Raw genomic sequence first — 12,573 nt, 5'->3', positions numbered from 1 at the left:
CGACATATCCCACAAAAAGACAGGCATAACTAGGACCCATGCGGGTACCCATAGCGACACCTTTTACTTGAAGGAAATGCATGGAGTTGAAGGAGAAGTTGTTCAATGTGAGAACAAGTTCAGCCAGGCGGAGGAGGGTGTTGGTGGATGGGGACTGGTTGGGCCTCTGTTCCAGGAAGAAGCGGATAGCCCTCAAACCATCCTGGTGGGGGATGGAGGTGTAGAGCGATTGGACGTCCATAGTGAAGAGGAGGCGGCTGGGACCAGGAAACTGGAAATTGTCAAAATGACGTAGGGCGTCAGAAGAGTCACGGATGTAGGTGGGAAGAGACTGGACCAGCGGAGAAAAGATAGAGTCTAGATAGGAAGAAATCAGTTCAGTGGGGCAGGAGCAGGCTGAAACAATGGGTCTGCCGGGACAGTCCCGTTTGTGGATTTTGGGAAGGAGGTAGAAGCGGGCTGTCCGGTGTTGCGGGACTATGAGGTTGGAAGCTGTAGAGGGAAGATCTCCAGAGGAGATGAGGTCAGTGACAGTCCTTTGGACGGTGGCTTGATGTTCGGTGGTGGGGTCATGGTCCAGAGGGAGGTAGGAAGAGGTGTCTGTGAGTGGGCGTTGAGCTTCTGCAAGGTAGAGGTCGGTACGCCATACAACAACAGCACCACCATTGTCTGCAGGTTTGATGACCATGTCAGGGTTAGACCTGAGAGAACGGAGTGCCTCAAGTTCAGAGGGGGACAGGTTAGAGTGAGTGAGGGGGGCAGAGAAATTGAGACGACCAATGTCTCGCCGACAGTTTTCAATGAAGAGATCAAGAGCGGGTAAGAGGCCAGGGGGAGGGGTCCAGGTAGAGGGAGAATGCTGGAGGCGGGTGAATGGGTCTGCTGGTCGGGGGGAGGACTCCTGGTCTAAGAAGTGAGCCCAGAGGCGGAGGCGGCGGAAGAAGAGCTCAACGTCATGCCGAGCGCGGTTGCTTGCCATTTCAACACTCCCCCCTGCTCTCATGCTCACATCTCTGTCCTGGGATTGCTGCAGTGTTCCAGTGAACATCAACGCAAGCTCGAGGAACAGCATCTCATCTACCGATTAGGCACACTACAGCCTGCTGGACTGAACATTGAGTTCAATAATTTCAGAGCATGACAGCCCCCCATTTTACTTTCATTTTTAGTTATTTTTCTTCCTTTTTTTTTTACATTCCTTTTTACATTTTTTACAATCTTTTTTTGCAGTTATTTCATTTCATCTGAGTTTGTTCAGTTTGCTGACCCACTGTTTTTTTCAGGTTGTTTTTCTTCAGGTTTGCACTTGCTGCTGTTCAATATTCAGTATATTCACACCTAATCTGCACTAATGCTTTGTCTTTCAACACACCATTAACATATTGTTTGCCTTTGCTCCGTGACCTTTTGGTCAGCTATGTGGCCTGGTCCAATCTGCACCTTCTCCTTTGTTATCTCTTGCCCAACCCCCACCTCACTTGTTTATAATCTGTGACTTTTCTAATATTTGTCAGTTCCGAAGAAGGGTCGCTGACCCGAAACGTTAACTCTGCTACTCTTTCCACAGATGCTGCCAGACCTGCTGAGTGATTCCAGCATTTATTGTTTTTGTTTCAGATTTCCAGCATCCGCAGTATTTTGCTTTTATCTCAGTGTTAACCACTCAGCCAATCTTTGTGTCATCCTGCAACTTACTGATCCTGCCCTCCCACATAGTCATCTGTGTAATTTTTATAAATGACGAACAATGGGGGACCCAGCACTGATCCCTGTGGTAAGCCACTGGACACTGGCTTCCAGTCACTAAAACAGTCGTCTGTCATCACTCTCTGTCTCCCACAGCGAAGCCAATTTTGAAACCACCTTATCGAGTGACTCTGTATCCCATGTGCATTTGCTTTAGAACATAGAACATAGAACATTACAGCGCAGTACAGGCCCTTCGGCCCTCGATGTTGCGCCGACCTGTGAAACCATCTGACCGAAACTATTCCATTTTCATCCATATGTCTATCCAATGACCACGTAAATGCCCTTCCAGTTGGCGAGTCTACTACTGTTGCAGGCAGGGCGTTCCACGCCCCTACTACTCTCTGAGTAGATAAGTCTTTCTTGATAAGTTTCCCATGTGGGACCTTGTCAAAGCCAATGCTGAAATCCATGTAAACTGCACCAACTGCACTACCCTCATCTACACACCTGGTCACATGCTCAAAAAATTCAATCAAATTTGTCAGGCATGACCTCCCTCTGACAAAACCATGCTGAATATTCCTAATCAAATTCAGCCTCTCCAAGTGGACATAGATTCTCTCCTTCCGGAATTTCTCCAATAGTTTCCCTACTACTGACGTGAGACTCAATGGTCTGTAGTTGCCTGGTTTATCTCAACAACCTTTCTTAAATAGTGGGACCACATTTGCTGTTTTCCAGTCCTCTGGCACCACCCTGCGGCCAGAGAAGAATTAGAAATTTGGGTCAGAGCCCCCTGCAAGCTCCACCCTCGCCTCCCACAGCATCCTGGGACACAAATCGCCCGGACCTGGAGGTTTGTCTGCTTTTAAGCCTGCCGAAACCTCCAATACCTTGTCACTCCCTCTGACAAAATGCTCAAGAACCTCACAGTCCCTCTCTTTCTGAGTTCCATATCTACATCCTCATTCTCTTGGGTGAAGACAGATGTGAAGCATTCGTTCAACACCCAACCAATGTCTTCTGGCTCCACCCACAGATTTCCCCCTTGGTCCCTAATGGATCCTACACTTTCCCTGGTTATCCTCTTCCCATTGATATACTTATAGAATATCTTGGGATTTCCCCTACTTTTACCAGCCAGAGCTTTCTCATATCCCCTCTTTGCTCTCCTAATTGCTTTCTTCAGCTCCATCCTACACTTTCTGTACTCCACTAATGCTTCCGTTGATTTGCTCTCCTTGTATTTGCTAAAAGCCTCTCTTTTCCTTCTCATCGTACCTTGAATGTTTCTGGTCATCCATGGTTCTCTGGGCTTGTTGCTCCAACCTATTACCCAAGAGGGAAAATGTTTGGCCTGTACACACCCCATTTCCTTTTTGAATGCCCCCCACTGCTCTTCTGTAGATTTCCTGACAAGTAACTCTTTCCAGTCTACCTTGGCCAGATCCTGCCTTAATTTACTCAAATTTGCTCTCCCCCAATCCAAAACCTTTTTTTGCAACTTGTCTATTTCTTTATCCTAGCAAGCTTAACATGACATAGTCAGAAAAATCCACTATCAATGCAGACACACTCACAGAAAGCTACTGTAAATACTGACACGCAGAAATCTTTTGGACATCACGTCTCTCTCAAAAGTTACTGTAAATAAAGGCCCATTGACGCAAACCTACCCTATCTAGTGACACCTTGGAGAAAACTACAAAAATACTGGCACACGGAAATCTTCCGTAAATGACACACTCAGAAAGCTACTGCTTATACAAACATACTCAGAAATCTACTGTAAATAGTGACACACTCAAACATATAGTACCTGCAAGCACATTTCTCGGAACCTACTAGAAATACTGATGAACTCAGAAACTACTGCACATCTGACATACGTCTTAAGACATCGCTGAGGACCAATCTGAGGAAGTCTGTGAAAATACTAGCACATTATAGTACCATTACGCGACAGTAACAGCACACTCCTGATGAGCGATGAGCAACATTGTTTACAATGCCTTGCGAACCCCATTTGGAGGGTCAACGGATGAAACGCAAACCAAGCTCAAAACATCACTTTAAAGCAATTGCTATTTTCCAACTTAAATGGTTTCACTGGGGATTGAACCCAGGATCTTCTGCGTGTAAAGCAGACATGATAGCCACTACACCATGAAACCACAGATGATGACAATATCTTTTCGACTGGTGTTTTTCTGTGTGGGGGAACGCCTTCTAACTGGGATTCACCTGTGAAACTTCACACTCTCGTGTTGTAAATACATGTTCATTCCTCAGCAATGCCTGCAGATCCTGACACACTCTGGGACATCACCTGCAAATATGCGCAAAAACCTCGGACACTTTCCCAAACACTCAATGCAAAGGTACGAATACTCCTAAACACACACCAGTAATACTGACAGAATCCAGGGCCATGCCTTCAAATACTAACATAATGGTGGCGGTTTATTGACACACTCAGTGACCTGACACTTCCAACACACTTCAAATACTTCCCATGCAAATACTGACACAGTCATAGATATCGACATTACATACTGACTGTTAACTTTTAAAAAGAGGAAGTTGAAATCACAGTTACTACTGAAAGAATTATGTTACATGATTTCACATTTTCAACAAAAAACGTTACTGTACAAGTGTCAAACAAAGAAAAACACAACTAACGTAACAGTACAATTTGGAAAGATTGATATTTGAAACCTCAAATCTTAACAGTCCAAGAAGTCGTAGACTTTAAAATCTAAATGCCAAAAGAATAAGGCAGTTTGACTTTTAATTCTACCTCAAGAGTCCCCTATAGGTTACAGAATCTTGGCAGTTTGTTCCCTTCTCCTGGGACCAAACCAGCTTAGGAATTCACTACAATTCCTTAGTTTCTCAGCAATTTTCGGAGAATCCAGACTTCCCAGCTTGAGCACGCGAGTGCCTCAAAAAAGAAGTGCACCTGGCTCCCGATGCCTCTTTATTGCTGAGCCCAGCTGCTTTCAAAGACAACAGCTTTCTGAAAGCCAAGTGCTTTCTCTGTCACTACCAGCCTTGCTGAATCCAAATGTTTTCCAAAGTCAACCAATGTCTGTCAGCAAGGACACACATCAAAACACCTACAGGCAGCCCCCACATCATCAGGCTCCATAGCAAAGTGGCACATGTGGGATGTCCCACATAGCAATCTAAAGTAATAATTTCCAACTCCAAATCTTCTCTGTGTTCAGGGAATTCATAACATTTAAACCTCTGACAGAGGCAACTTCAGACACACCATCACCAACAAGAAGTTCAGAGAAGTTCCCATTCTTTAGGGTCTTCACAAATCCCGTTATGACCTGACGCAATAAACATGGGCCATCCTATGATTTGTAACCACCCTAAACTTGTTTGAAGCTTTGCAAACCCAGTGTTTTCCGTTGTCTTGCATGAAAATGTTCAATTCCCAAATTAAAACTATCTCTCAAAATTTAATGGAACCATGAATTAGATGTTCATAACATAGAATCACAGAATAATACAATGCAGAAGAGGTCCTTCGGCCCATCGATTCTGCACCGATGCATTAAAGACACTTGACCTGTCTACCTAATCACATTTGCCAGCACTTGGCCCATACCCTTGAATCGTATGACATGCCAAGTGCTCATCCAGGTACTTTTTAAAGGATGTGAGGCAACCCGCCTCTACTTCCCTCCCAGGCAGTGCATTCCAGACCGTCACCACCCTCTGGGTAAAAAAGTTCTTTCTCAAATCCCCCTTAAACCTCCTGCCCCTCACCTTAAACTTGTGTCCCCTCATAACTGACCCTTCAACTAAGGGGAACAGCTGCTCCCTATCCACCCTGTCCATGCCCATCATAATCTTGTATAACTCGATCAGGTCACCCCTCAATCATCTCTGCTTAGGCGAAAACAACCCAAGCCTATCCAACCTTTCTTTATTGCTTAAATGTTTCATCCCAGGCAACATCCTGGTGAATCGCCTCTGCACCCCCTCCAGTGCAATCACATCCTTCCTATAATGTGGCGACCAGAATTGCACACAGTACTCCAGCTATGGCCTTACCAAAGTCCGATACAACTCCAACATGACCTCCTTGCTTTTGTAATCTATGCCTCCATTGATAAAGGCAAGTGTCCCATATGCCTTTTACACCACCCTATTAACCTGCCCTGCTGCCTTCAGAGATCTATGGACAATCACACCAAGGTCCCTTTATTCCTCGGAACTTCCCAGTGTCAGGCCATTCATTGAATACTTCCGTGTCACATTACTCCTTCCAAAGTGCATCACCACACACTTTTCAGGGTTAAATTCTATCTGCCACTTTTCTGCCCATTTGACCATCCCGTCGATATCTTCCTGTAACCGAAGACACTCAACCTCACTGTTAACCACTCAGCCAATCTTTGTGTCATCCTGCAACTTACTGATCCTGCCCTCCCACATAGTCATCTATGTAATTTTTATAAATGACGAACAATGGGGGACCCAGCACTGATCCCTGTGGTACGCCACTGGACACTGGCTTCCAGTCACTAAAACAGCCGTCTGTCATCACTCTCTGTCTCCCACAGCGAAGCCAATTTTGAAACCACCTTATCGAGTGACTCTGTATCCCATGTGCATTTGCTTTCTTGATACGTCTCCCATGTGGGACCTTGTCAAAGGCTTTGCTGAAATCCATGTAAACTGCATCAACTGCACTACCCTCATCTACACACCTGGTCACATGCTCAAAAAATTCAATCAAATTTGTTAGGCATGACCTCCCTCTGACAAAACCATGCTGAATATTCCTCATCAAATTTAGCCTCTCCAAGTGGACATAGATTCTCTCCTTCCGAAATTTCTCCAATAGTTTCCCTCGTACTGACGTGAGACTCAATGGTCTGCAGTTGCCTGGTTTATCTCAACAACCTTTCTTAAATAGTGGGACCACATTAGCTGTTTTCCAGTCCTCTGGCTCCACCCTGTGGCCAGAGAAGAAATAGAAATTTGGGTCAGAGCCCCCTGCAAGCTCCACCCTCGCCTCCCACAGCATCCTGGGACACAAATCGCCCGGACCTGGAGATTTGACTGCTGTTAAGCCTGCCGAAACCTCCAATACCTTGTCACTCCCTATGACAATTTGCTCAAGAACCTCACAGTCTCTCTCTTTCTGAGTTCCATATCTACATCCTCATTCTCTTGGGTGAAGACAGATGTGAAGCATTCGTTCAACACCCAACCAATGTCCTCTGGCTCCACCCACAGATTTCCCCCTTGGTCCCTAATGGATCCTACGCTTTCCCTGGTTATCCTCTTCCCATTGATATACTTATAGAATATCTTGGGATTTTCCCTACTTTTACCAGCCAGAGCTTTCTCATATCCACTCTTTGCTCTCCTAATTGCTTTCTTCAGCTCCATCCTACACTTTCTGTACTCCACTAATGCTTCCGTTGATTTGCTCTCCTTGTATTTGCTCAAAGCCTCTCTTTTCCTTCTCATCGTACCTAGAATGTTTCTGGTCATCCATGGTTCTCTCGGCTTGTTGCTCCTACCTATTACCCAAGAGGGAACATGTTGGGCCTGTACACTCCCCATTTCCTTTTTGAATGCCCCCCACTGCTCTTCTGTAGATTTCCTGACAAGTAACTCTTTCCAGTCTACCTTGGCCAGATCCTGCCTTAATTTACTCAAATTTGCTCTCCCCCAATCCAAAACCTTTTTTTGCAACTTGTCTATTTCTTTATCTATAGCAAGCTTAACATGACATAGTCAGAAAAATCCACTATCAATGCAGACGCACTCACAGAAAGCTACTGTAAATACTGACACGCAGAAATCTTTTGGACATAATGTCTCTCTCAAAAGTTACTGTAAATACAGGCACATTGACGCAAACCTACCCTATATAGTGACACCTTGGAGAAAACGACATAAATACTGGCACACGGAAATCTTCTGTAAATGACACACTCAGAAAGCTACGGCTTATACAAACATACTCAGAAATCTACTGTAAATAGTGACACACTCAAACATATGGTAGATGCAAGCACACTTCTCGGAACCTACTATAAATACTGATGAACTCAGAAACTACTGCACATCTGACATACGTCTTAAGACATCGCTGAGGACCAATCTGAGGAAGTCTGTGAAAATACTAGCACATTATAGTACCATTACGCGACAGTAACTGCACACTCCTGATGAGCGATGAGTAACATTGTTTACAATGCCTTGCGTACCCCATTTGGAGGGTCAACGGATGAAACGCAAACCAAGCTCAAAACATCACTTTAAAGCAATTGCTATTTTCCAACTTAAATGGTTTCACTGGGGATTGAACCCAGGATCTTCTGCGTGTAAAGCAGACGTGATAGCCACTACACCATGAAACCACAGATGACAACAATATCGTTTCAACTGGTGTTTTTCTGTGTGGGGGAACGCCTTCTAACTGGGATTCACCTGTGAAACCTCACACTCTCGTGTTGTAAATACATGTTCATTCCTCAGCAATGCCTGCAGATCCGAACACACTCTGGGACATCACCTGCAAATATGCGCAAAAACCTCGGACACTTTCCCAAACACTCAATGCAAAGGTACGAATACTCCTAAACACACACCAGTAATACTGACAGAATCCAGGGCCATGCCTTCAAATACTGACATAATGGTGGCGGTTTATTGACACACTCAGTGACCTGACACTTCCAACACACTTCAAATACTTCCCATGCAAATACTGACACAGTCATAGATATCGACATTACATACTGACTGTAAACTTTTAAAAAGAGGAAGTTGAAATCACAGTTACCACTGAAAGAATTGTGTCACATGATTTCACATTTTCAACAAAAAACGTTACTGTACAAGTGTCAAACAAAGAAAAACACAACTAACGTAACAGTACAATTTGGAAAGATTGATATTTGAAACCTCAAATCTTAACAGTCCAAGAAGTCGTAGACTTTAAAATCTAAATGCCAAAAGAATATGGCAGTTTGACTTTTAATTCTACTTCAAGAGTCCCCTTGAGGTTGCAGAATCGTGCCAGTTTGCTCCCTTCTCCTGGGACCAAACCAGCTTAGCAATTCACTACAATTCCTTAGTTTCTCAGCAATTTTCGGAGAATCCAGACTTCCCAGCTTGAGCACGCGACTGCCTCAAAAAAGAAGTGCACCTGGCTCCCGATGCCTCTTTATTGCTGAGCCCAGCTGCTTTCAAAGACAACAGCTTTCTGAAAGCCAAGTGCTTTCTCTGTAACTAACAGCCTTGCTGAATCCAAATGCTTTCCAAAGTCAACCAATGTCTGTCAGCAAGGACACACATCAAAACACCGACAGGCAGCCCCCACATCATCAGGCTCCATAGCAAAGTGGCACATGTGGGATGTCCCACATAGCAATCTAAAGTAATAATTTCTTACTCCAAATCTTCTCTGTGTTCAGGGAATTCATAACATTTAAACCTCAAAGAACAAAGAACAAAGAAAATACAGCACAGGAACAGGCCCTTCGGACCTCCAAGCCTGCGCCGATCCAGATCCTCTATCTGAACATGTCACCTATTTTCTAAGGGTCTGTATCTCTTTGCTTCCTGCCCATTCATGTATCTGTCTAGATACATCTTAAAAGACGCTATCGTGCCCGCGTCTACCATCTCCGCTGGCAACGCGTTCCAGGCACGTTCCACCCTCTGCGTAAAGAACTTTCCACGCATATCCCCCCTGAACATATCCCCTCTCACTTTGAACTCGTGACCCCTAGTAATTGAATCCCCCACTCTGGGAAAAGGTTTCTTGCTATCCAACCTGTCTATACCTCTCATGATTTTGTACACCTCAATCAGGTCCCCCCTCAACCTCCGTCTTTCTAATGAAAATAATCCTAATCTACTCAACCTCTCTTCATAGCTAGCGCCCTCCATACCAGGCAACATCCTGGTGAACCTCCTCGGCACCCTCTCCAAAGCATCCACATCCTTTTGGTAATGTGGCGACCAGAACTGCACACAGTATTCCAAATGTGGCCGATCCAAAGTCCTATACAACTGCAACATGACCTGCCAACTCTTGTACTCAATACCCCGTCCGATGAAGGAAAGCATGCCGTATGCCTTCTTGACCACTCTATTGACCTGCGTTGCCACCTTCAGGGAACAATGGACCTGAACACCCAAATCTCTCTGCACATCAATTTCCATTTACTGTATAGTTCACTCTTGAATTGGATCTTCCAAAATGCATCACCTCGCATTTGCCCTGATTGAACTCCATCTGCCATTTCTCTGCCCAACTCTCCAATCTATTTATATTCTGCTGTATTCTCTGACAGTCCCCTTCACTATCTGCTACTCCACCAATCTTAGTGTCGTCTGCAAACTTGCTGATCAGACCACCTATACTTTCCTCCAAATCATTTTTGTATATCACAAACAACAGTGGTCCCAGCACGGATCCCTGTGGAACACCACTGGTCACACGTCTCCATTTTGAGAAACTCCCTTCCACTGCTACTCTCTGTCTCCTGTTGCCCAGCCAGTTCTTTATCCATCTAGCTAGTACACCCTGGACCCCATGCGACTTCACTTTCTCCATCAGCCTACCATGGGGAACCTTATCAAATGCCTTACTGAAGTCCATGTATATGACATCTACAGCCATTCCCTCATCAATCAACTTTGTCACTTCCTCAAAGAATTCTATTAAGTTGGTAAGACATGACCTTCCCTGCACAAAACCATGTTGCCTATCACTGATAAGCCCATTTTCTTCCAAATGGGAGTAGATCCTATCCCTCAGTATCTTCTCCAGCAGCTTCCCTACCACTGATGTCAGGCTCACCGGTCTATAATTACCTGGATTTTCCCTGCTACCCTTCTTAAACAAGGGGACAACATTAGCAATTCTCCAGTCCTCCGGGACCTCACCCGTGTTTAAGGATGCTGCAAAGATATCTGTTAAGGCCCCAGCTATTTCCTCTCTCGCTTCTCTCAGTAACCTGGGATAGATCCCATCCGGACCTGGGGACTTGTCCACCTTAATGCCTTTTAGAATACCCAACACTTCCTCCCTCCTTATGCCGACTTGACCTGGAGTAATCAAACATCTGTCCCTAAACTCAACATCCGTCGTGTCCCTCTCCTCGGTGAATACCGATGCAAAATACTCATTTAGAATCTCACCCATTTTCTCTGACTCCACGCATAACTTTCCTCCTTTGTCCTTGAGTGGGCCAATCCTTTCTCTAGTTACCCTCTTGCTCCTTATATATGAATAAAAGGCTTTGGGATTTTCCTTAACCCTGTTTGCTAAAGATATTTCATGACCCCTTTTAGCCCTCTTAATTCCTCGTTTCAGATTGGTCCTACATTCCCGATATTCTTTCAAAGCTTCGTCTTTCTTCAGCCTCCTAGACCTTATGTATGCTTCCTTTTTCCTCTTAGCTAGTCTCACAATTTCACCTGTCATCCATGGTTCCCTAATCTTGCCATTTCTATCCCTCATTTTCACAGGAACATGTGTCTCCTGCACGCTAATCAACCTCTCTTTAAAAGCCTCCCACATATCAAATGTGGATTTACCTTCAAACAGCTGCTCCCAATCTACATTCCCCAGCTCCTGCCGAATTTTGGTATAGTTGGCCTTCCCCCAATTTAGCACTCTTCCTTTGGGACCACTCTCCTCTTTGTCCATGAGTATTCTAAAACTTACGGAATTGTGATCACTATTCCCAAAGTAGTCCCCTACTGAAACTTCAACCACCTGGCCGGGCTCATTCCCCAACACCAGGTCCAGTATGGCCCCTTCCCGAGTTGGACTATTTACATACTGCTCTAGAAAACCCTCCTGGATGCTCCTTACAAATTCTGCTCCATCTAGACCTCTAACACTAAGTGAATCCCAGTCAATGTTGGAAAAATTAAAATCTCCTATCACCACTACCCTGTTGCTCCTACATCTTTCCATAATCTGTTTACATATTTGTACCTCTATCTCACGCTCGCTGTTGGGAGGCCTGTAGTACAGCCCCAACATTGTTACCGCACCCTTCCTATTTCTGAGTTCTGCCCATATTGCCTCACTGCTCGAGTCCTCCATAGTGCCCTCCTTCAGCACAGCTGTGATATCCTCTTTGACCAGTACTGCAACTCCTCCACCCCTTTTACCTCCCTCTCTATCCCGCCGGAAGCATCGATATCCTGGGATATTTAGTTGCCAATCATGCCCTTCCCTCAACCAAGTCTCAGTAATAGCAATAACATCATACTCCCAGGTACTAATCCAGGCCCTAAGTTCATCTGCCTTACCTACTACACTTCTTGCATTAAAACAAATGCACCTCAGACCACCAGTCCCTTTGCGTTCATCAACTGCTCCCTGTCTACTCTTTCCCTTAGTCACGCTGACTTCATTATCTAGTTCCTTACAGGCTTTAGTTACTACCTCCTTACTGTCCACTGACCTCATTTGGTTCCCATCCCCCTGCCACATTAGTTTAAACCCTCCCCAACAGCGTTAGCAAAAGCACCCCCAAGGACATTGGTTCCAGTCCGGCCCAGGTGTAGACCGTCCAATTTGTAATAGTCCCACCTCCCCCAGAACCGGTCCCAATGTCCCAAATATCTGAACCCCCTCCCTCCTGCACCATCTCTCAAGCCACGCATTCATCCTGACTATTCTTTCATTTCTACTCTGACTATCACGTGGCACTGGTAGCAATCCTGAGATTACTACCTCTGAGGTCCTACTTTTTAACTTGGCTCCTAACTCCCTTAATTCTGCTTGTAGGACCTCATCCCGTTTTTTACCTATATCATTGGTGCCTATGTGCACAACGACAACTGGCTGTTCACCCTCCCCTTTCAGAA

At 45.1% G+C, this 12,573-nt stretch overlaps 2 non-coding genes across 2 annotated transcripts; both read right to left on the bottom strand.

Moving 5' to 3' along the window:
• Positions 1-3,793: 3,793 nt before the first annotated feature.
• On the bottom strand, positions 3,794-3,866 carry trnav-uac (transfer RNA valine (anticodon UAC)). Its single transcript has one exon. It is a non-coding gene; the product is annotated as a tRNA-Val (tRNA).
• A 4,154-nt stretch (positions 3,867-8,020) lies between these two features.
• trnav-uac (transfer RNA valine (anticodon UAC)) lies at positions 8,021-8,093 on the bottom strand. The gene has a single exon. It is a non-coding gene; the product is annotated as a tRNA-Val (tRNA).
• Positions 8,094-12,573: the final 4,480 nt, after the last annotated feature.

The sequence above is a fragment of the Heterodontus francisci genome, chromosome 1, assembly GCF_036365525.1.
Source record: "Heterodontus francisci isolate sHetFra1 chromosome 1, sHetFra1.hap1, whole genome shotgun sequence".
Lineage (NCBI taxonomy): Eukaryota > Metazoa > Chordata > Chondrichthyes > Heterodontiformes > Heterodontidae > Heterodontus > Heterodontus francisci.
Note: the sequence above shows the minus strand (reverse complement) of the source record. Positions and strands in the feature narration are given on the sequence as shown.